A 22,619-nucleotide genomic window follows, 5' to 3' on the forward strand; every position below is an offset into this window, starting at 1 on the left:
ATTATTCAACAAATAATCCTTACCACAAATATACGCCACTGGCAGAAATCTGTCTTCAAGATTTCTGATTGTTTTTGATTCACTAAAAAGAATCAGCTTATATGAATCATTTTCTTGTGACTCGGACTACACCATTCACACTGTATGATTCTGATTCTCTATAAAGAACCAGCTCATAAGAATCGTTTGTTTGTGACTCGGACTACACCGTTCATGTTGTATATTTTTGATAAACACAGATTCTTTTGGACCAGGTTTTTTTAAAAACAGGCCAGACTGTTAAATCACACGATACTGTTTATAGCTCATTTAAACACTGAAGTCTTTGCTGGTAATTAACAAGACCAGTTTCTCTTTCTATTATTTGTTCCACCGTTTAAATTTTGGAACATTAACCAGCAGGAAGGAATTACAGAGGAGACTTTTTTTCCTCAAAGATAAGTGCAGAAAGGGAAGGTTTCTTCACGGTTTGTAAACAGCAGGCGCCATTGTTAAAAAGGCTATTGAAGTCATACTCACGGAGAGCAAACATTGGCGGGTGTTCAGAGGTAAAGCAGAGGACATAAGGTAACCGGCTGTGAGCCAGGATCAGGTGGGACTCGAGACCAGACAGGAAGGGAGAAAGTAGGAAGGAAATGAACAAGACCATCTTTGGGTGCCTATGCATAATTAGACTGAATAAAGAGCTGGTCAGCATCACCTAGCAGCTGTATTTCTATAAAGCATGGGGGGGGTTTTGGCCGCTCTCGAAGTCTCCTCAGCAGCCCCACGAGGCCCAGCCTCACATGACACTGATGAATGGGCTGCCATGCCACTCGCCTGTGTAATTTGTTTTTTAATCATTTCAAGTTGCCTGGTAGGGAACAGAAGGAAAAGTCGCATGCATCTTGTCACCAAACTGATATGTTGGTTACCACTGACATTAAACCTTGTTTTGTGGTGTTTACCAAGATATTTGTTATCTTAGAGTGAGCTAGTACAGGGATGGCCAATAAAAATCATATGTATAATATATTACGTACATGTATAACATGTGGGGGCAGGTTGATACAGAATTCCCTATTCAGTTTGATTCCACTTCACAAGCTCTTGATTCTGATGCATTTGGGAATGTTTTAGATCAAATATTAATTTAGCTGACATATGAAAGAAATTCTCTCTCTGCTAATGCTGTACATGTACAGGGCAGTGTTTTAGACTGATTCAAACCAGTAATTCTTTTTGAACCGTTCAATACAGTCATTTGTTTTGTGGTTTGAGCTGCACTTAGTTTTATGTTTTGAATTAAGGTCAAAGAACCGGCTCGTGAGAATTGTTTGTTTATGACTTGGACTACACTGTTCACATTGTATGTTTTCGATTTGCTAAAAAGAACCAGCTCATATGAATAATTTGCTTGTGATTCGCACTACACTGTTCATGTTGCATGTTTCTGATTTGCTAAAAAGAACCGTCTCATAAGAATCATTTTCTTGTGACTCGAACTACACTGTTCACATTATATATTTTTGATTCGTTAAAAAGAATCGGCTCATAAGAATCTTTAGGTTGAGACTCAAACTTCAACGTTCACATTATATATTTTTGATTCATTAAAAAGAACTGAGTCATTAGAATTATTGGCTTGTAACTTGGACTACACTGTTCGCGTTGCATGTTTTGATTTGCTAAAAAGAACCGTCTGATAAGAATCATTTTCTTGTGACTCAAACTACACCGTTCACATTATATATGTTTGATTTGGTAAAAAGAACCTGCATAATACGAATCATTTTCTTGTGACTCGAACTTCACTGTTCACATTATGTTTTTGATTTGGTAAAAAGAACTGGCTCATAAGAATTGTTTGTTTGTGACTCAGACTACACTGTTCATGTTATATGTTTTTGATTTACAAAAAAAAAAAAAAAAATTGATAATATGAATCATTTTCTTGTGACTCGAACTTCACCGTTCACATTATATGTTTTTGATTCAGTAAAAAGAACCGACTCATAAGAATCTTTTGCTTGTGACTCGCACTACATCGTTGTATGTTTTTGATTCGCTAAAAAGAACCGGCTCATAAGAATCTTTTACTTGTGACTCAATCTTCACCAGTCACATTATATAATTTTGATTCGCTAAAAAGAGCCGGCTCTTAAGAATCTTTAGGTTGAGACTCAAACTTCATCGTTCACATTATATATGTTTGATTCGTTAAAAAGAACCTGCTAATATGAATCATTTGCTTGTGACTCGGACTACACCGCTCACATTGTATGTTTTTGATTTGCTAAAAAGAATCGTCTCATAAGAATCATTTTCTTGTGACTCAAACTTCACTGTTCACATTATGATTTTGACTTAGTAAAAAGAACTGGCTCATAAGAATCATTTGTTTGTGACTCAGACTACACTGTTCATGTTTGATTTACAAAAAAAAAAAAAACTTAATAATATGAATCATTTGCTTGTGACTCGAACTTCAACGTTCACATTATATGTTTCTGATACAGTAAAAAGAACGGGCTCATAAGAATCTTTTGCTTGTGACTCGTACTACACCGTTTACATTGCATTAAATTGCATCAAAAAAAAAGTTTTTGATTTGCTAAAAAGAACTGATCCATAAGAATCGTTTGTTTGTGACTCAGAACATCCATGTTGGATATTTTTGATTTGCTAAAATAACTTAATATCAAAAAGAACCTAATTTGCTAAACAGAACTTAATCTGAATCATTTGCTTGTAATATGAATCATTTGCTTATGACACTGACTACACCGTGCAGGGTCATCAGTTCCAATATATGCAAAATTCCCATTTGCTTGGATTCCTATTAAAATGACTGGATTTTCATCACAAACATGCTCGCACATTCAGGTTTTACTTTTTTGCAGAGACCAAATGCCATCCCCACAAGAATAATATAACTTTACATTACTTGCCAACAGCCTGTAATGAAATTGGCTTAATAAAAGGACAAAATAATATCTCCATTAGTATCTAAAAAAAAAGAAAAATGGATTATGTAAAGGCTAGGTTTAAGGTTAGACAATAAAATACAATTAGTTCAATTTAAAATCGATAAAAGTCCATGTAAATTATCGAGCATAATATAAAACAAACGTTTGGTGGTGTATGGATGTGTATGTGTGTGTGTGTGACCATCTGCCATTCTTCATTTATTCATGCGCTGTGATCTCCCGCTGCATAAAACAGCCTCATTTTGGAGTGTCCTTTCCACTGAGAGTGCTGACTGGCCTTTTATGTGCTGTGTGTATGCTTTTTGTGCGTGTGTGAGTGTGTGTGAGTGTGAAAGAAAGAGAATTATGCAGGGTCAGTGGTAAGCCTGCCGGGGTCTCCTCATAGTCAGATCTCCTCACAGGAGCTGATAGAGAGGAAATGAAGAAAGACAGACCAGACCAGGGCAGCTCACCAAGGCCGTCTACTCCCATCAGCCCAGGCCGTCTACACTGTTTACCCCCTATAATTCAGCTCTCCATCCAGCCCTGGGCCAAGGGGAGAGATGTACAGCTGACCTGGTAAAGAGGCCTAATCAGCTGTTCTGCAGCATTAGCTTCCTCCACTCTTTCCATCAGGAAACAACCTCTTTCTCTCACCAGCTCGCTCGCTGGATTTTTGTGTATGTGTGCTTGTATGTGTCCTACTCACTTTTGATGCACGCGTAAGGTGGCCCGCACGAGGGCCCGTAGAGACTAATGAGCAATTATGCTCGTCATTTGGCCATCATTAAATGGATTGCAAGGAGATGCACACGGGCCTCAAGGGAGAAATGAATTCCTTCCTTACAAATCTATCTTTACTGGATTTAGCTGATAAGGGCTTATGAGATAGACCATGTGCTCCTCGAAACATTAATTCACTAAACCAGCTGCAGGGAAGGGCCTCATAGAGGAGAAGGTCATGAATAATCAAGAAACAATCGCTCAATTCGGATAATGGCACCGTCTGAATTAGGCGTGATCGCGCAATCACCCGAAAGACTTTCCATTTATCGTGGAGCACCGTGAGCGCCGCTTCTGTGTTGTTTTGATACACCATGTCAAGAACCTTACCCATCTGTCCTATTAGTAAAAGTGGATGTAAATACAGCTCTATCAGTTGATATTTATGGAGAAAGTGATACCATAGGGCAGAATAGATTTCCTAAAGCGTGATTTGATTGTTGGAGAGAACTGTTCCTTAAAGGGACAGTTCAAATTTTAGCTACTCAAGACCTATGTGACTTTTTTTCTTTTATGGAACACAAAGAAAAAGAAAAAAAAGATTCCACAGTTTTTGTCCATATTGTAAAAATCAATGGGATCCAAAATATTTACATGAACTTAAAACAACAAGTTGACCTTATTGGTTTTCAGGTGGCATGAACTTCAAACATCAGCTTAACCTTATTGGTTCTCACACATCATGTGACTATACATTACCTTAAATGTTCTTAAATGTTTTGGAGTCAGACTAAAATATCATCTCAGACTACACCCTTCACATTATATGTTTTTGATTCGCCAAAAAGAACCAACTCATAAGAATCATTTGCTTAGGACTCGGACTACACTGTTTACACTGTATGTTTTTGATTCGCCAAAAAGAACCAACCCATAAGAATCATTTGCTTGGGACTCGGACTACACCGTTCACGTTGTATGTTTTTGATTCGCCAAAAAGAACCAACCCATAAGAATCATTTGCTTGGGACTTGGACTACACCGTTCACGTTGTATGTTTTTGATTTGCCAAAAAGAACCAACACATAAGAATCATTTGCTTGGGACTCAGACTACACCGTTCACGTTGTATGTTTTTGATTCACCAAACAGTAGCAACTCATAAGAATAATTTGCTTGGGACTCGGACTACACTGTTCACATTGTATGTTTTTGGTTCACCAAAAAGAAGCAACTCATAAGAATTATTTGCTTGGGACTTGGACTACAACAAAAGCAACTCATAAGAATCTTTTGCTAGTGACTCGGACTATACTGCTCACACTATATGTTTTTGATTCGCCAAAAAAAAGCAACTCATAAAAATCATTTGCTTGGGACTCAGACTACACCGTTCATGTTGTATGTTTTTGCCAAAAACAACGAGCTCTGAAGAATCATTTGCTAGTGACTCGGATCACATTAGTGAAACTTAGTGGACAAAAAAGAGCCATTGTCCAATAGCATTGCAAGAAGCTTGCAGTCAATGTGGCAAATTTGCGTGACCACCTTAAATCCATTGTGAAATCTACAAAGGGAAATCTTTGACTTGCACACAAAATTCTCAATTCCAGTTGAAATAACTGTATTTTTTAATAAAAGTGAACGCAGCTTCATCTTTGGTTATTTTTAAGGCACCAAATGTCCCACAAAGATAGTAAAACTTTAAATTACTTACCAACAGCATTTAATGAAAATGGCTTAAAGGGATAGTTAACCCAAAAATGAAAATTCTGTCATTAATTACTCACCCTCATGTTGTTCCAAACCCGTAAGACCTTTCTTCAGAACACAAATTAAGATATTTTTGATGAAATCCAAGAGCTTTCTGACCCTGCATAGACAGCAATGCAACTGACACATTCCCAGGCCCAGAAAGCTAGCATTAAAGTTATGTTTGGCAGATAGATTCGAACAAAAGTGACTTATTTCATATATTCAGTTGCGTATACATTTGATCAGTTTCTGTTTTTATGAAGCAACATAATAAATGGGCTGAACTACTCGCCCATTCTTTGGAAAAAAGACATCACTTGCGCTTACATATGCTGTAACAGGCACACAGAAAGCTGTTTCTATTCAGCAAATCTGACTGAATCCAGACCATTTAAGAAGCTTATAGTTGCACTTTGGGATTTGGCTTCCATTCCGCGTAGATTAATTACCATTTGAATGTAAATATGACTCCCTTCTTCATGTATTATTAGATTTCATTATGATGAAGTTTGTAATAATTCTCAGTAGCTAACTCCAGATAACGCTTTGTATCATTTATGGCTATTATCAAAGAAAATCCTCAGTATGGTATCTCAGAAAGAGCCACAGTTACGCAGCAGAAATGCTGTGAGCTTCAGCAGCTGTGTGAAACAGGCCTGGTCTGTCTCTCTCTCTCTCTCTCTGTCTCTACTCCTACGTCTCCATCATGAATTCCATCAAAGTGATTTGTTCTCCTTAGTTCCAAACTACTCGGCTGGATTAAATAAATCACATCAGCTCAGCTGCATCAGCTGCTGGGGGGCTCTGATGTCATTTGAAGGTTGTGTGAATGGGAGATCGTCGCTGATGCTCATCAGAGCTCCGTATGGGCCGCCTCTCCACATATTATGGCCGTCGTCAGCTGCCTTTCTCTTTCTCTATCTCTCTCTCTCTCTCCCTCTCTCTTGCTGTCTTCTGTTTGTTTTGTTCTTCATGTTTAATTTCCCTGCCACATGGTCCTGATGCGCCCTGTCAGACATGTCATCACCGCAGCGCTTCAAGCAGGGATCAGAGGAGAGTCACACATACAGGTCCAGCTCCCTGCTTGTACTCTGTCTATCTATCTATCATTCTATCTATCGTTCTATCTATCGTTCTAGTGATCTATTGTTCCATCATTCTGTCTATTTCTTGACTATCATTCTGTGTATCTATCTATCTATCTATCTATCTATCTGTCTGTCTGTCTGTCTATCTGTCTATCGTTCTATGTATTGTTCTATGTATCTTTCTATCATTCTGTCTAGTTATAACATTCTATCTATCTATCTATCTATCTGTGTATCTATCGTCTGTCTGTCGATCTGTCTATCTATCATTCTATCTATCATTCTTTGTCATTCTATCATTCTATCTATCTATCTATCTATCTCTCTATCTATCGTTCTATCGTTCTATCTTTTATTCTATTTGTTGTTCTATCGTTCTGTCTGTCATTCTATTGTTCTATCTGTCTATCTATCTATCTAGCTACCTATCTATCTATCTATCTACCTATCTATCTAACTATCTATCTATCTATCTATTGTTCTATCATTATATTGTTCTGTCTTTTATTCTATTATCTATTGTTCTATGTATTGTTCTATCTATAATTGTATCCTCGTTTAATCTATCATTCTATCATTCTAGTGATCTATTTATCTTTCTATCATTCTGTCTCTTATAACATTCTGTCTATCTATCTATCTGATCTATCTATCTATCTATCTATCTGTCTATCTATCGTTCTATCTATCGTTCTATCTTTTATTCTATTTGTTGTTCTATCGTTCTGTCTGTCGTTCTATTGTTCTATCTGTCTATATATCTATCTGTCTCTCTATCTATCTATCTATCTGTCATCTATCGTTCTATCATTATATTGTTCGGTCTTTTATTCTATTATCTATCTATCTATCTATCTATCTATCTATCTATCTATCTATCTATCTATCTATCTATCTATCTATCTATCGTTCAGTCGTTCTATCTTTTATTCTATTTGTTGTTCTATCGTTCTATCTTTTATTCTATTTGTTGTTCTATCGTTCTGTCTGTAGTTCTATTGTTCTATCTGTCTGTCTGTCTATCTATCTGTCTCTCTATCTATCTATCTGTCTATCTATCTATCATTGTATCATTACATTGTTCTATCTTTTATTCTATTTGTTATTCTGTCGTTCTGTCCTTCATTCTATCTGTCGTATCTGTTTGTCTGTCTGTTCAAAACTGTCAAACAAGGTTTTGTCAAGCTGACATTCAATTTTATTGACAATTCTTTTCTAGTTAAAATATGTACAGTTTAATCCATCCATTTTCCACCCTCTTACGCTCCTCCAATGCAGTGACAAGGTGGAACGACCCTTAACACGATAAGAGCGATCAGGTTCACAACACATGGATCCGTGAGGTCTGAGCAAAGTCATTTGCACTGACTTATGGAAGCCAACGTCCGTATCGTGCTTGTCAATACACACAAATCATTATTCAGGCGTGAGGACTTCTCATGGTTTCTGCTTCTCTGTTTGGATGGATGTAAAGCTCAACAGTCAATAGAGTGTGTAATGAAAGAGGCACTGTAATAGTACGTGATCAGAAAGACTGTAAATTTGCCTGATATTTACAGCTTGTACATTTAATGCCATGCTATTTAAAAGGTAATGAAAGCTAGTAAGCAATACTATACTATTTTTCAGCCATTATGCATTTCCATCCAGCTTGCGCTATTGCAATCAACTATGATAAGCACAGATCAAATGGCCATGTTGAGATATTTGCTAAAAATAGTCTTCGGTTTAGCGAAAATACGTCACTTGTCTTAAGCCTTGTTGCATATTGATTAGTTTCTGTCAGCTTGATTGCAGTCTTACTTCCTCTGCGGCCTTGATTACTCCCTGTTGACAAATGTATTGAGCTGATAGCACTCGCTGAAAGTTCCCACCGTTACCCCAGTGTGCAGATAAGCATGGACTACATTCATTTTTCCCAGAAAAAAAAAAAAAAAACGTTTGTAAGTGTCCCTCAGGTGAATAAGCAGATGATTTACAACTCCCCTGTTTTATAATTATGCAAAGTGTTTGAGACCTCCTTATCCACGCCTGTGCTAATTGCACAATTGGGGGATTCATTTCAGTGAAAGTGCTAAAAGATCAATCTTTTATTTTTCGGCTGTGAAAAACATGAAGCAGTGTCTGATCTCTGGCACCTGCTATATTAAGTTCATTAGATGCAGGCGATGCCAGTGGCCGCTCCCTACCTTGAATGATTGAGGGTTTGCTTGATTCACTCTGCATGTCCGGTCTTGCCTCGGACGATCTGTAATAAGGATAAATGGGTCTGAAATTATATTCTATTACTCTGAAATTATCAATTAGCTTTGCTCGGGCTGCCATCTTAGCCAGTTTTCTGATTATTACACAGCTCTCTGAAATACTTGCTTCTGATCGCTAAAGCGTTATACAATGCAGTCACGACTGCTTTACTGTATTTTTGCTGCTTTTATGTCTTTCATATCACTCTGCCGTCTTTTTTTTTTTAAATCAACAGGTAGGTGCAAACTGTCCTTAAACAATTTTATTTATAATGTAAGTATATGGTGAAACTAAAATAGAAATTTGATAGATGCTAGCAGTTCAGATGTCCTCAGTTAAAGAAAGATATAGAGCTGGAATAGAGAGAACTGAAAATAGAGGCAGACATGTTACAGCTGAATATGTTAGATTGCAGATAATAACTGCATTATTTTACTTTTAGTTTTCATGTTGTTGTTAGGCTGGTTGTTATGTACAGTACACATTCCGTGTTATAACAAACTATTATTCTTAGCAGGAAAGCTAACAAGAAAATATTAAATCTGGAAATGAAAAAATAATTTTCATATCCATTTATATAATGTAATATTTTTCTGGCACTATTGAATTTATTTATGGCAGTAGCAGTGTAATAAGTGGCATACATACATATATGTATGTGTAAAATAAAATTAAAAAATAAAATGATGTAGCGATAATGACAGCGTTATTGCAAAAATATATATATATATATATTTATTTTTTCTTTTGTACACTTTACTACATTATGACTTTTTTTCATTTATTTATTTTTTTTCTGCAAAAATCAACCAAAAATGAAAAAATGAAAATATAAAATATAGTAATAAAAAAACTAATTAGTAAAACTAATTTTCATTTCCATTTATTTATTTCTTGTAATATATTTCTGCCATTACTAAATTTACTTATGACAGCAGCAGGTTAATAAGTGGCATACAAAATATGTGTATGTGCAAAATACAATAATGACATTATTTAGCAATAATGACTACATTAGTATTATTATTTATGTAGTTATTTTGTACGCTATATTTTACATTATGACTTAGATGTTTATTTTCTGCTAGAATTGGCCACAATGATTTAGCACTTTTATTATGTAAATTATTATTCTAAGGGGAAAAGCTAAAAGGAAAATACAAACATATAGTAAAATTTATATAAACAGTGATGTAATTTATTTATGGTACTATTATTGTAACATAAATGTTTTTTTTCCAAGATTTACTTTACAGTATATATAGAAATGTGTGTATATATACGATTTTGCTCATTTCATTTTAGAATTAATTTTATACTCATTTCATGTTATAATGAACTATTATTCTTAGTGAAAAAGCAAAAAAGGAATATGTGCAAAATAAAATTATCAATAAATTTAATTTGCAATCATGACTACATTGTTGCAAAATTATTATTATTATTAATTATTTTATATTTATTTGTTTAGTTAGTTAATTGGTTATTTTAAGATTTATTTTATATTATTACTGTACATATTTATTCTGCTAGAATTCATCAAAACAATTCGCACTTAAACTAATGCGCACTGATTTCACATAGATGCACATTGATTTTTAAATAGACAAACAGCCTACTTGACATACATGGCCAAATAAAGACTCAAACATAAATTGCATTCATCACAGTGTGAGTGTATAAGAGACGAATGTTGTAAAGTAAAACGTGATCTCAGATAATCTCCAAAAAGTCTGTCTGCACTTCAGTAGTGAGAGCTTCATGTCTCTGTCATAGTGACGGTGAGAAAAAGAGCTGTTCTGTCCAGTAGTGATTTAATCTCAGGTGTTGGACAGCATGCAAGACAGACCATTATTTCTGATGAAAGGTGAGGTGGAGCTGGTCCAGCTGCATTGAGAAGAGATTCGGAGATAACAGCATGGGATCAATCACCGATCCCTGGGGGACCCCTGAGCGGGTCGGCTACTGTTTTCATACAGTGTTTGGCCGGTATAGCGATATCCACTTCACTGTGGGAGGTAGACAAAACTAATAACCAACTACTGTTGTTTCCACACGAAACCCAATTGCAAAATCATTTGCTTTTTTCCGTTGTCATTTCCACCAGTTATATCTGCATGATTTAATGTGTTCCAGCTCTTTTCGCAACACCTAAATATCACTGTCAGTTTCTCTCCACTGTTCACGTGGAACATCTGTCAACAGATTCGTTTTGGCTTTAAAAATGTGAGGAAGGTGTAAAATAACCAGCTTGTGCTACGTGAGCTGTCCGAGAACAGAGCTGAACGACAGCTCTGTTGTCGATTAGCGGCTTGTTTGACAAAGAGACATATGCCAGACCCAGACTTTATTACTTCAAGACGCAATCTATCAGGAGGAAATGGCATAAAGCCAGTGGTTTCCTCAAGATAGAAGTTAGACAATGCAGTTCGCACTCAGAAACTTGATTTGTTGTGCCCAAAAAAACATAGCAATAATAATCCGAGGAGGAAGAGGTCAGCGCTTCAGAGGACAGAGTTGGATTAATGCCACTTCTCTCCTTCTGTTTTGTATTCTTTGTAAAACTATATATAAGATAGTCGTGCCACTGATGTCACATGGACTATTTTAATGATGTCCTTACTACCTTTCTGGGTCTTGAACTTGGTAGTTGCATTGCTGAAAGCTCTCGGATTTCATCAAAATTATCTTAATTTATGTTCTGAAGATGAGCAAAGGTTTTACGGGTTTGCGACAACATGAGGGTGAGTAATTATTAACCGAATTTTCATTTTTGGGTGAACTATCCCTCATTTTGCAGACAGAGATGACACCATCTCACTTTTGAAGTACCAAAAGTGTGTTGTGAGCAGGTGACTAGGAGAGCTGCTTGGCCTCTAGAGATTGATAAGAACATGCTAATGGCTGCCCAAAGTGATAACACCAAGCTCACTCCCGTCAACTTAGACAGATCACCTTCCCTCAGAAACCTGCGGCCTTATCTCATTTCCTCATTTTCGCAAACACACATCCCCGCTCGTCTGCACAAAGGTATACATGCATTTTTCAGAGTACTGACATATTATAAGTGTTTATGCATTCTGTTACTACACCTCAGAGCTTATTCATGCCATCAGAGGTCATTAATTTGTAATTTAAGGCACACAATGCAATTTTGTTTCCAGTTCAGGTTGGGATTTGAGGCAAGTGCCAACAGTGTTTGCAGTATTTATGAAGACGTTTGTGGACACTAGATTAATCAAGTGCACAAGATTATTTTGTCAGTATGGTAATATGTTTGTGGCAGGCAGACTGGTGTTGTAGGCCTATAATTTTGTGAGAAATAAAAATGAAAGCTTATGTGAAGTACTCTATCATTTTGAGTTTTAAGGCGCAATTATCTGTTTGTAGAAATATGTGATTATATACTTGTCTAATCATTTAGTCCACTTATAACTAGAGTTGGGTACCGAACTCTGTACTTTTAAGGTTACCAAACAAATTGAGTACTGATTCACATTAAATCAATACGTACCCAATTTCAGTATCTGAAAACGCATTTGGGCACATATGTTACAGAGAGAGAGAGTGAGAGAGAACCTGTGACATGACGCCACTCCTGCAACTTGTTCAAACAAAACATACAGGGCAAACCGAATTGTTCTTACATGTGGTTACATTTCTAGGGCCATATGGTTTCCGCAAAAACGCAGATGGGATCGAGGAGTCCATTCATACGTAATTTACTCTGTAGCGCGGAATGCCATGAAATTCGTCAGTTTTTGGATGAATAAATTAAAAGTACGTCTGTCACTTAATTAGTTTAGTCACTTAAACTAATGTATGTGAATATTAAAATGCAAAAAAGTTCAAAAATGTTCCGTTTGTCTCTGCATGAATGAATGGCGGAAACGTGGTTTTGTTTACTACACAAATACTGAAGCACGCATGATGCTCGCTGTGATTTTCAGCCTCTGTGTCTCACTATATGACGATGTGAACATATGAACTTAAATTTCAGAGCTGTTGTGAGAATCACTTCAAGTAAATTTTACCATTTTATTTGATAAAACTACTATCATATTATATACAGAAACTTCATGGCAACCTGTCCAAATAAAAGTACGGTTGATTGAATGTGTAACAGAAATATTACTCTTGTATTGCCTACTTTTGTAAAGTATAATGTATGTTTTTATATATTTATATTTATATATTTTCTGTCAATGTAAATAAAACAATTAAATGACAAAAATAAATAATGCAACCAGATTAACCACTTATGGATGCCTGTTTCCGCCACTGAATAAAAAATTAAAAAGGGGAATTGCGACTTTTTATTTCACAATTCTTTTTTTCTCGCAATTTCAAGTTTACATCTCACAAGTCTGACTTTTTTCTCCGAATTGTGTCATATACACTCAAAATTCGGACTTTTTTCTCAGAACTGTGAGATATAAGCGCACAATTGCGAGTTATAAAGTCAGAAATGCTAGATATACACTACTGTTCACAAGTTTGGGGTCAGTACATTTTTATTGTTTCTTTTTTTTTTTCTTTTTTTTTTAAGAAATTAATACTTTTATTCACCAAGGATGTATTAAGTTAATAATTAAAAGTTTATTAAAAGTTCATAATAAATAATTTACATTGTTATAAAATATTTATATTTTGAATAAACACTGTACTTTTTAAACCAAAAAATAGTTCCAAAAAATATTTGGCAGCACAACTGTTGATATTATCCAACATTGATCATTCTAATAATAAATCTGCATATTAGAATGATTTCTGAAGGATCATGTGACACTTGAGACTGGAGTAACAGCTGATAAAAATTCAGCTTTTCATCACAGGAATAAATTCTATTTTAAAGTATGTTAAAATAAAAAACATTATTTTATATTGTAAAAACATTGTGCAATATTACTGTTTTTTTTTCTATATTTTTAATCAAATAAATGCAGCCTTGATGAGCATAAGAGACTTCTTTAAAGACTATTACAAGTCTTACTGACCCCAAACTTTTGAACGGTAGTGTAAACTCACAATTCTGACTTCTTTTCTCAGAATTATGAGATACAAACTCATAATTGCAAGTTATAAAGTCTAGTTCTGGGGAGGAAAAAACTCATATGTTCACAGAATTGTGAGTTCATATCTCACAACTCTGACTTAATAACTCGCAATTACTAGTTTATATCACACAATTCTGACTTCATTTCTCAGAATTGTGACTTTATATCTCGGAATTCTGACTTTGTAACTCGCAATTACCAGTTTATATATCTCGGAATTCTGACTTTATTTCTCAGAACTGTGACTTCATAACTCACAATTGTAAGTTTATATCACAATTCCCGAGAAAAAAAATGAGAAAAATGAGTCAGAATTGTGAGATGACAAGTCACAATAACCTTTTTTTTATTATTATTATTCACACAGTTTTTCTTCCATGTAATAATTTTAACAGTAAACCTCTGTTTGTTTGCCAGAAAATAAAAGGGTTTAATTTTCATTTGATTAAAAGTAAATAAATGTTTAATGCTTTCATTATAAGAAAAATTAAAATGCTCGAGAATTTCTGGAAGAAAAAAAAATGTAGGGCCTTATTGTTCACAATGTTGAAATTGAAAGTTTTGGACTTATTTTTTACTGAAATAAGTGTTTTTATTATTAAACAGAGAGTAAAGTACTGAAAAAAGGTAAGGTTGGGTACCCTACTTAAAACCCACCCCTTTCTTAAAATCGGCTGCAATCTCACATTCACATTCAACAAATGAATAGAACAAAGTCCCAGCTTTACTTTTTTTTTTTTTCCGTGATCTGTCACTCCTGTTTCACTTTACAGTCTTAAAGGACAGTTTAATTCCAGAATAAAAATTTCCTGATAATTTACTCACCCCTATGTTATCCAAGACGTTTATGTCTTTCTTTCTTCAGTTGGAAATAAAGGTTTTTGAGGAAAACATTCCAGGATTTTTCTCCATACAATGGACTTCAAAAGGGAACAGTTGGGTGAAGATGCAAACTGCAGTTTCAATGCAGCTTCAAAGGGCTCTACATGATCCCAGCTGGGGAATAAAGGTCTTATCTAGCAAAACGATTGGTCATTTTCTAAGAAAATACAAATTTATATAATTTTTAACCACAAATAGTCATCTTTCACTAGCTTGACCTCACAGATTACAGTTACGTTGGAAAGGTTACACATCAAGTTGGCGGAAGTACCGACCCAGTGTTTACAAAGTGAACATGCAAAGAAAGTCAGATGCCCTTTACAAAAAAGGTAGATCAACGACGTCACATGATTTTGAAGTTGGAGAAAATGAGACGTTTTTCCCCCTACCCTAACTTTTTGAAGTACACAGACAAAGAATTAACAACTTCTGGCTTTTTAACCACGCACATTTGTGATTAAAAAGTAAATACATTTTATTTTTTTAGAAACTGGATGATTGTTTTGCTAGATAAGATCCTTATTCCTCAGCTGGGATCATGTGGAGCCCTTTAAAGCTGCTTTGAAACTGCAATTTGGACCTTCAACCCATTGATCCCCATTGAAGTCCATTATGCGGAGAAAAATCCTGGAGTGTTTTCCTCAAAAACCTTAATTTGTTTTCGCCTGAAGACAGAAAGACATGAACATCCTGGATGACATGGTGGGTGAGTAAATTATCAGGATTTTTTTATTCTGAAAGTGAATTAATCCTTTAACATAGTGACTGTATTTATGCACTAGCCACTGCTGTGAAGATGTGGCATTGTACAACAATGTCATTTTTGTGTTCCTTCTGATTTTTTTCTAGATGTAAGTCACATTGCAATATTCCATGGGCTAGAATATATATATATATATATATGTTATCCCGCATAGATTTGTTGTGAATGTCAGGTTGTGAATCCAATCTCCCAGTCTAGCAATGATATGACTGCAAAATACAGGCTCACACATAGTAATCCTATCACATGTTCAGCCATCTAGTGTGTGAGAGCAGGAGAGATGGAGAAAGGGAGAACTCGCTCCACAATGTACTCAACACTGTCAACAACTATAATCATTAGCAGTCAGCAGGGATCCCTTTCTCTGATTCATGCCATAAATTTACATGCCAGTTAATACAAGCGTAAAAGGACTTATATCTGCCAAAAACACTGTGTGAACGTTTCAGCTGTTCAGATAATCACTCAGAGATTTTATTGCAGCGGTTTAAATCGGTATTCATTACCTCTTTAATTCATGGAGTAAAAGAATGGGGCTTAACTGATGTTATCATTGAGAAAATCAATATCCTATTCATTTGTTTGTAGCTCAAGTCTAGAATACAGTTTTTCATGGAGCCTAAATGTTGCTTTTTTGCTGTTTATATGTTTAAAGGGAAAGTTCACTCAAAATGGAAATTCTATCATCATTTATTTCACCTTAATGTCATTTCAAAACTGTATGACTTTCTTTCCTCTGTCTGTACAGTACAAAAGTATATTCAAAAGGCTGTTGATCGCTCTTTTTCATGCGGTTACAATGAACGTCCACTGGAAGCTTCAAAAAGAACAAAAAAGGCAAATAAAAGTTGTTTATATGACTTGTGTGCTACATTGCAAGTCTCTTGAAAGCGTTGTGTATAAAAAACAGGCAAAAGTTTTAGCATTTGAAAAAACTTTCTTATAAGAGTTCATTTTAAGCGCCTATTCTTGGTTTTCTTTGACGCTTAGCGATTGCAAAACCAGTTTATGTTGCAAATGAAGTGTATTCACCGAAAATCTGACAAATTTGTCTTATGTTTGGACAAAAAAAATAAAAATGATGATTAGAAATGAAAGTTCGTATTGTGCCTCAGTGATCAGTTCAATTGTTTGAGCAGGTGCGGGAGTGAACAAACAAAATAATGAGTCAGTAATACTGCACGTCAGTGAGTAAATCACTGAATGAATGAGTGATTCAGTGAGTGAAAGACACTATCTGTCTCCTCTTGTCAGAGAGAAAGCCTTTTCTCTTGGCACTTTTCCACTGACACCATGAAGTATGTTCACAACTAGCAACTCTGAACATCATAACACCAGCCTCTCCTACATAATCACACCGCACCTCGCTATGAATCAATTAACACCCACAACCGAATACCTAAGTCTTGGTTTTAACACACCGGCAAATTGAGTACAGCACATTAAGCGAGTCACGTAATAGTTGAGATGGGACTATAAGTTCCTTAAGTTCATCTAAAATCACTTACTTTCTGAGTAGGTACTTCTGAATAAGTAATTACTTTTTGATTAAAATGTTCTTCACGCTATAAAAAAAAAAACTTTCTTGTAAGAACTGTTAAAAGAAAGGTTTTTTTTGGGAAACCCAAAATGTTCTATAACCAGGGTTGCCAGGTTTTCACAACAAAACCTGCTCAGTTGGTGCTCAAAACTAGCCCAATCGCATTTCGAGCAGGGTCCCCCATTAAAAATCATATTTCAAGGGGTAAAATAAATGTTTTTGGTTAGATCCCCTGGTAAAATTCCCATTCAAGTGGCTAAATATCACGTTATTAGGGTCTCTTCAACCCGTGGACATGAAAAACAACCCGCAGCAACAGTATTAAAAACACAGACTTGGCAAAACTATTCATATATTGCAAAAAATAAGGCAACTTGATGCAGTAAGACTTTTGAGTTCTCTCAACAATAGTTTTTTTAGTTTTCCCAACAAGTTTTTCCTTTGTTTAGCCAACATAACTTTGTTTGTTCATGCAATATTGATTATTTATTTACAAATGACAAAGTGAATTGTTATAGATATGCATATGTAGACAACATTGTATTTGTTTGTCAAAAATCTTACAAGACTAAGATATCCAGCAAACAGATATAAGTGGTTGAACATACTCTAGGCCTCAAAACTAGACACACAAACCTCAAGAACGGTTGCAATCGACAAATGTTAAAAAGGTGAGCTCTTTGTATCACAGTGCAAAAAGATAACTAACAATAAGGACAAAACAACAACAAAAAGTTTAAATTAAGTCAGCAAACAGCAAAAGAATAATCCTATACCAGTAACTGCATAGTTTATTCATGCTGCAATGCATGCTGGGAACTCACAAAGCCTTAAAGGGGTCATCGGATGCTAAGTTCACTTTTACATGTTGTTTCAACATTAATGTGTGTTGGCAGTGTATGTACACATCTATCCTGTAATGGTAAAAATCCATGCAGTGGTTTTTAATTAAACTGTAAAAATAATATCCCCTTTTTCAAATCGAGCCATTCTCAGATGCCTGTTGTTGTTGCGTCACACCGACAGAGGCCGCTCCCACAATAGTTGATTGACATGAGCGTCCAACCTCCATGTTTTGATGCTGGAGCAGGGATGTAAGTTAGACAAGAATTGAGCGATTGAGGTGTTGTGTTGCTGGATGTAATCGTCATTTACTCCTGACATCTGTGCTGCTGAAGATGCAGTGGATTACGTTTGTTTGTGAAGGGAATGCGGCTCCCGATCTACATATATCCGTCTATGTTCACGGAAATCATTCGTGATCCAGCTTCACTTACAGCAGAAGTGAGTATAAAGGTTTTTTTATGAATCTTGCGATCTCCTTTTCTAATAATGTGCTAGTTAGAAAGTTTAGCGGCTAAATGCGGCTAAAGTAAACAGGCTCGTCACTCCACAGAGAGAAGAGAGGGGCGGGGGGGCGAGCAGAGCTCATTTACATTTAAAGCAGCCTCGACCAGAATGAGATGATTTTTGCAGAGCTGATTTTGACAAGGTAAAAAGGGTGTTGTTTTACACAACCATTGAGAATTTTTAACCAAAGTATATTATAGACTTTTCATTAAGACCCTAAAGAATCATATCAGCTTGTGGAAAATGGGCATCCGATGACCCCTTTAACATTTCAAAAATATGAAATTTTTTGTTCAGACAACTGTGTTTGGCTAGTTGGAACATTTGGGCCAATTTTGTTGGTCTGACAAGGGTTTGTGTCATTTCAAGACATATAAGCATTTTTTAGTATTTGTGACTCAAAATGTTTCATAAACTGGAAAATATGCATTTGCATTTTATACAGTGTATGGCATCGGTGTGAAATCTCATTTTGAACCTTTTCTCCTTTTGTGTAATGGAAATGCTTTATAGATTGTACATGAGCATTGAATTATACGGTCGCAAAGTAATTACTTACTCAGAGTAAGTTTTAATAAGTTCAGTGAGCTAATTCAAAAGTACCAGGAAATTTTTTTAAGTTCCATTCGTTTGCTGTTTTAAAAATACAGTGAATTTGGACACTCTACATACTACATTTTTCGGTTTCTATTTAGGGAAGTATGCATGCTCGGATGCCACCATATTAATTCATTAGTTTGCATATGTTGTGCTGTGTTTTCTTCTCATTATATTTGTGCCATGATTATTTTCGTTTGTTTTTGTACTTTGAAACCTGTGGGAATGACTTTGTCATAATGAATATTAGATTGTCAGATTTTGTCTTTGTTTGTCCTCTTTAGATTGTGAATTAAATAAACATATATTGACTTTTTGGAGGCTGAATTAGTTTGGTTTGGGTGCCAGACCTGTTCAGACCCTCTACTGTTTTACCACCTATCGGGGTTTAGCATTTCTCCCGGGAGCTCATTATTCCAAACTCTGTTTGGCTGTGCCACAACAAACAATATGCATGTGTGCATGCCCGTATGTGTGTGTGAGAGAGTCTGCCAGCGGTGAAGCAGCAAGCTGGCCCAGGTTCTGCTTTTCTGATTGATCTTCAGGTGACAGGCTGTGTCAGGGGGCTCATCGCCAGCCTGTCGGCACCTCACCTCCCTTCCCTCTCCTCTATCCAGTCTCTTTCCTTCCTTGTCATCCTGCCAGAGATCAGGAGCAGCTGCTGTCCCAGGGGTCCAACTGTCTCCTAGATGCTTCTCTTACGCTGGCCAAACAGTTAAAGAACTGTTTGTGTGTGTGTTTTTTATGTATTTTGCCGATTTTTGGCTCAAAGAACTGTCTTGTTCACTAACCACTTGCAATTCAGTTTAGCCAGGTGTTAAGTGTGCTGAAGTAGCGCTGCACTGTGAGTATTTAAATGAAGTTATTATCGTTCTTTTCTGTGCAAACACGCCTTCTTTTTATGCTAGTTAGGCTTATATGGATTACGCCTTAGTCACCAAAGTCAGTGCTATTTGCCTGGTGGGTATAACATTGTGCTAACTGAAATATTTTTGTGTACATTTTCTATTGATTGTGGCAGCAGTTATTAATGAAGTCAGTTGTGCAGTGTTAGCTTGGAAGAACATTTTTGTTTATATTGATATATATCACAATACAAACATTTTTCTCACATAAATTAAAAAAAAAGTAATTACAAAACCATCACAAATTTAATTAATTTTATGTTTTGGTATTATTTTATTGAAAACATAGTAGAACATTGAAATAAAAGAAACAGGTTTATAAATAATAATTAAAATTGCTTAATTTTGCTTCATTTTTCATTTCAATACAGAAACATGCTGCAAATACTCACTACACAACCAAATATAATATTTGCAGCACATTTTTTGTAGTTGGTTTTGTTGTTGTGAACATTGCAGCGTGTTTCTGTATTTGCTATTTGTTGTCAAACTGATGAAGTTGTTTTTGAATTTTCTGGGGGGTTTTTTGTTTTTTTTTCATTTGCAGCGCATTGAGTTCTCTCAGCAGCTGTATAGAACATTTAATTCAGAGAGTAAACTAATTTAATATTCTGATTTAATTTAATTTTTATTTGTATATTTTCAGTTTCCATTTTAATTTTTAAAGTTTTAGTACTTTTGTTATGTGCTTGTCATTTTTTTCTGTTTATCTTTCATTTATATTTGAGTTTTTCCTGATTTTAGTTTAGTTTAAAATTTAAGTTTTTGTTAATTTTTCTTTTTCATGCACTATTTATATTTTATTTCTTTATAGCTTTATTTTGAAATTATTTTTAATAGTTTTAGTTATCTGTAACAACACTGCAACATGTGAATCATGTTCATAATGTGTTTGTACAATTATCTAATTTGCATAATTTCTTTAGTGAATTAGGCGCTAAAACAGATATTGCGAGCAAATGAACGGTGCTATTAGTGGCCAGTTCATTTTTAGCAAATGCTGAAGTGTCTGCTCAATCACACATGCACACACTCCACGCGTGCTGCGGGACATTCGGTGACCTTCCGTGTCGTGTATGAGTGGCCCAAAGTGCGCCACAGTTAATGACTGGCTCATTTACACTGTCTCTGTTTTAATGAAGTATTAACATGCGCTCGGAGAGTAATTACAGGTCCGTTCCCGTCGGGCTTGTCAGACTGCACCAGGGAGTGCAGATGGAGGAAGGGTCAACTGTTCACACACTCTTATATGCTAATCAATATGAGTCCATTTACAATAAAGCTTCATTGGCAAAGCCATACAGTAAGCAGCATTATGATTTGTCAGCTGATGTTTTGTTATTTTTTTGGTTTACACCAGCAACAGATTGTAGCTTCTGGCATCTAATATATTAAATGCATCTCAAAAATTGCTTGCTAATGAAAACTGTTTTTTTATTCACTCTTTTTAATTAAGTTTAAAGTTTTGATGCTTTGTTGTGAGTGTGAGAGATTTAAATAAAAAAGCAAAAACAATTAACACTGGAGGTGCTATATTTATATATTTTGTAGCATTATTGTGTTCATCATCTGAGCATATTTCGCTGTCGTCTGAGCAGGAGACGGCCTTTATTCAAATCAAAAGCTGACATGGCCATTCTTTAGTGAATCAGAGAGGCTGCACCACCTCTAAAATAAGAAAAGAGGAGCTTCTGTTATCTACAAGAAGATTCAGAGGCCTCCCTCCCTCGGGTTTCTTCTGAAACAAACTGTCTCCTGAAGCTCTGCATTGCATTTTTGTCTCTGCACTCCCATGACACTGCGCTCCCCTCCTTTTCTTCCTGTCCTCTCGGCAGAGGCTTTAATCCTATGCGGCGTGCGATACCCGTGGCCCATGTGGCTGTCCTCATCTGGCTTTGTGTTTGTAATGAGAGGGCAAGATTGTGTTGTCTTTGATCTGAGGTGCTTCAGTCTTACTGCATGCTACCTCACGTAAGGCTGGGGATTTGCTATTGTGTGTGTTTGGATCATTTGCTCGCCTTCCCTGACCCTCTTCCACACACAGCTCAAACATGCTTCGTATTCACCGTTCTTTTTCAGCCTCAGCCTTTTTTTCTCATTTTGTCTCACCTCATGTCATTCTCTTCTTTGTCTTCAAATCTCAAGTGATCCTGTGTCTTCTTATCAGGTCTCTTCTTATCAAGTCCTCTTGTGAGACAACTTTGTTTTATCTCATCATGTCTCTTCTTGTCTCAACTCTCGTATCTTGTAGTGTCTTCTCATCTTCTCTTCTAGTTTCAGTATCTTTTGTCTCCTCGTATCTCATGCTGTTTCCTTTTTTTAGCATCTTAGTCACATTTCATGCTGTCTTTTCTCATCTAGTGTCATCTATTTTCATCTTTTCATGTAGTCTCCTGTCGTCAAGTTCATATATTCTGTCTCTTCTCATTTAGTCTTATCTCATCTTTTCTCATTCCTGTCATCAAGTTTCAGTTGATACTGTCTCGTCTTATCTAGTCTAGTCTCTTTTGTCATAGTCTGTTCATTCCGTTTCTTCTTTTGCAGTCTCATCATTTCTCATCTCTTCAGTGTCATCTAGTCTCAGTTCTTTGTTTCATCTCATCTAGTCTCATCTCATCTCTTCCCTTGTATTCTTCTCTTTGTCGTATAGTCTCACTTCATCTTTTCTGTCAGCTAGTCTCAGTTTATGTCTCGTCTCATCTAGTCTCATCTCATGTCTTCCCATCTAGTCTCCTCTCTTCTTTGTCGTCTAGTCTCAGTTCAACCA

At 35.8% G+C, this 22,619-nt stretch overlaps 1 protein-coding gene across 1 annotated transcript in view; it reads left to right on the plus strand.

The window, feature by feature from the left end:
• grik4 (glutamate receptor, ionotropic, kainate 4) overlaps positions 1-22,619 on the plus strand; it is a 455,824-nt gene that overhangs the window by 337,733 nt on the left and 95,472 nt on the right. The window lies entirely within an intron of this gene.

This window comes from Labeo rohita, chromosome 15, assembly GCF_022985175.1.
Source record: "Labeo rohita strain BAU-BD-2019 chromosome 15, IGBB_LRoh.1.0, whole genome shotgun sequence".
Lineage (NCBI taxonomy): Eukaryota > Metazoa > Chordata > Actinopteri > Cypriniformes > Cyprinidae > Labeo > Labeo rohita.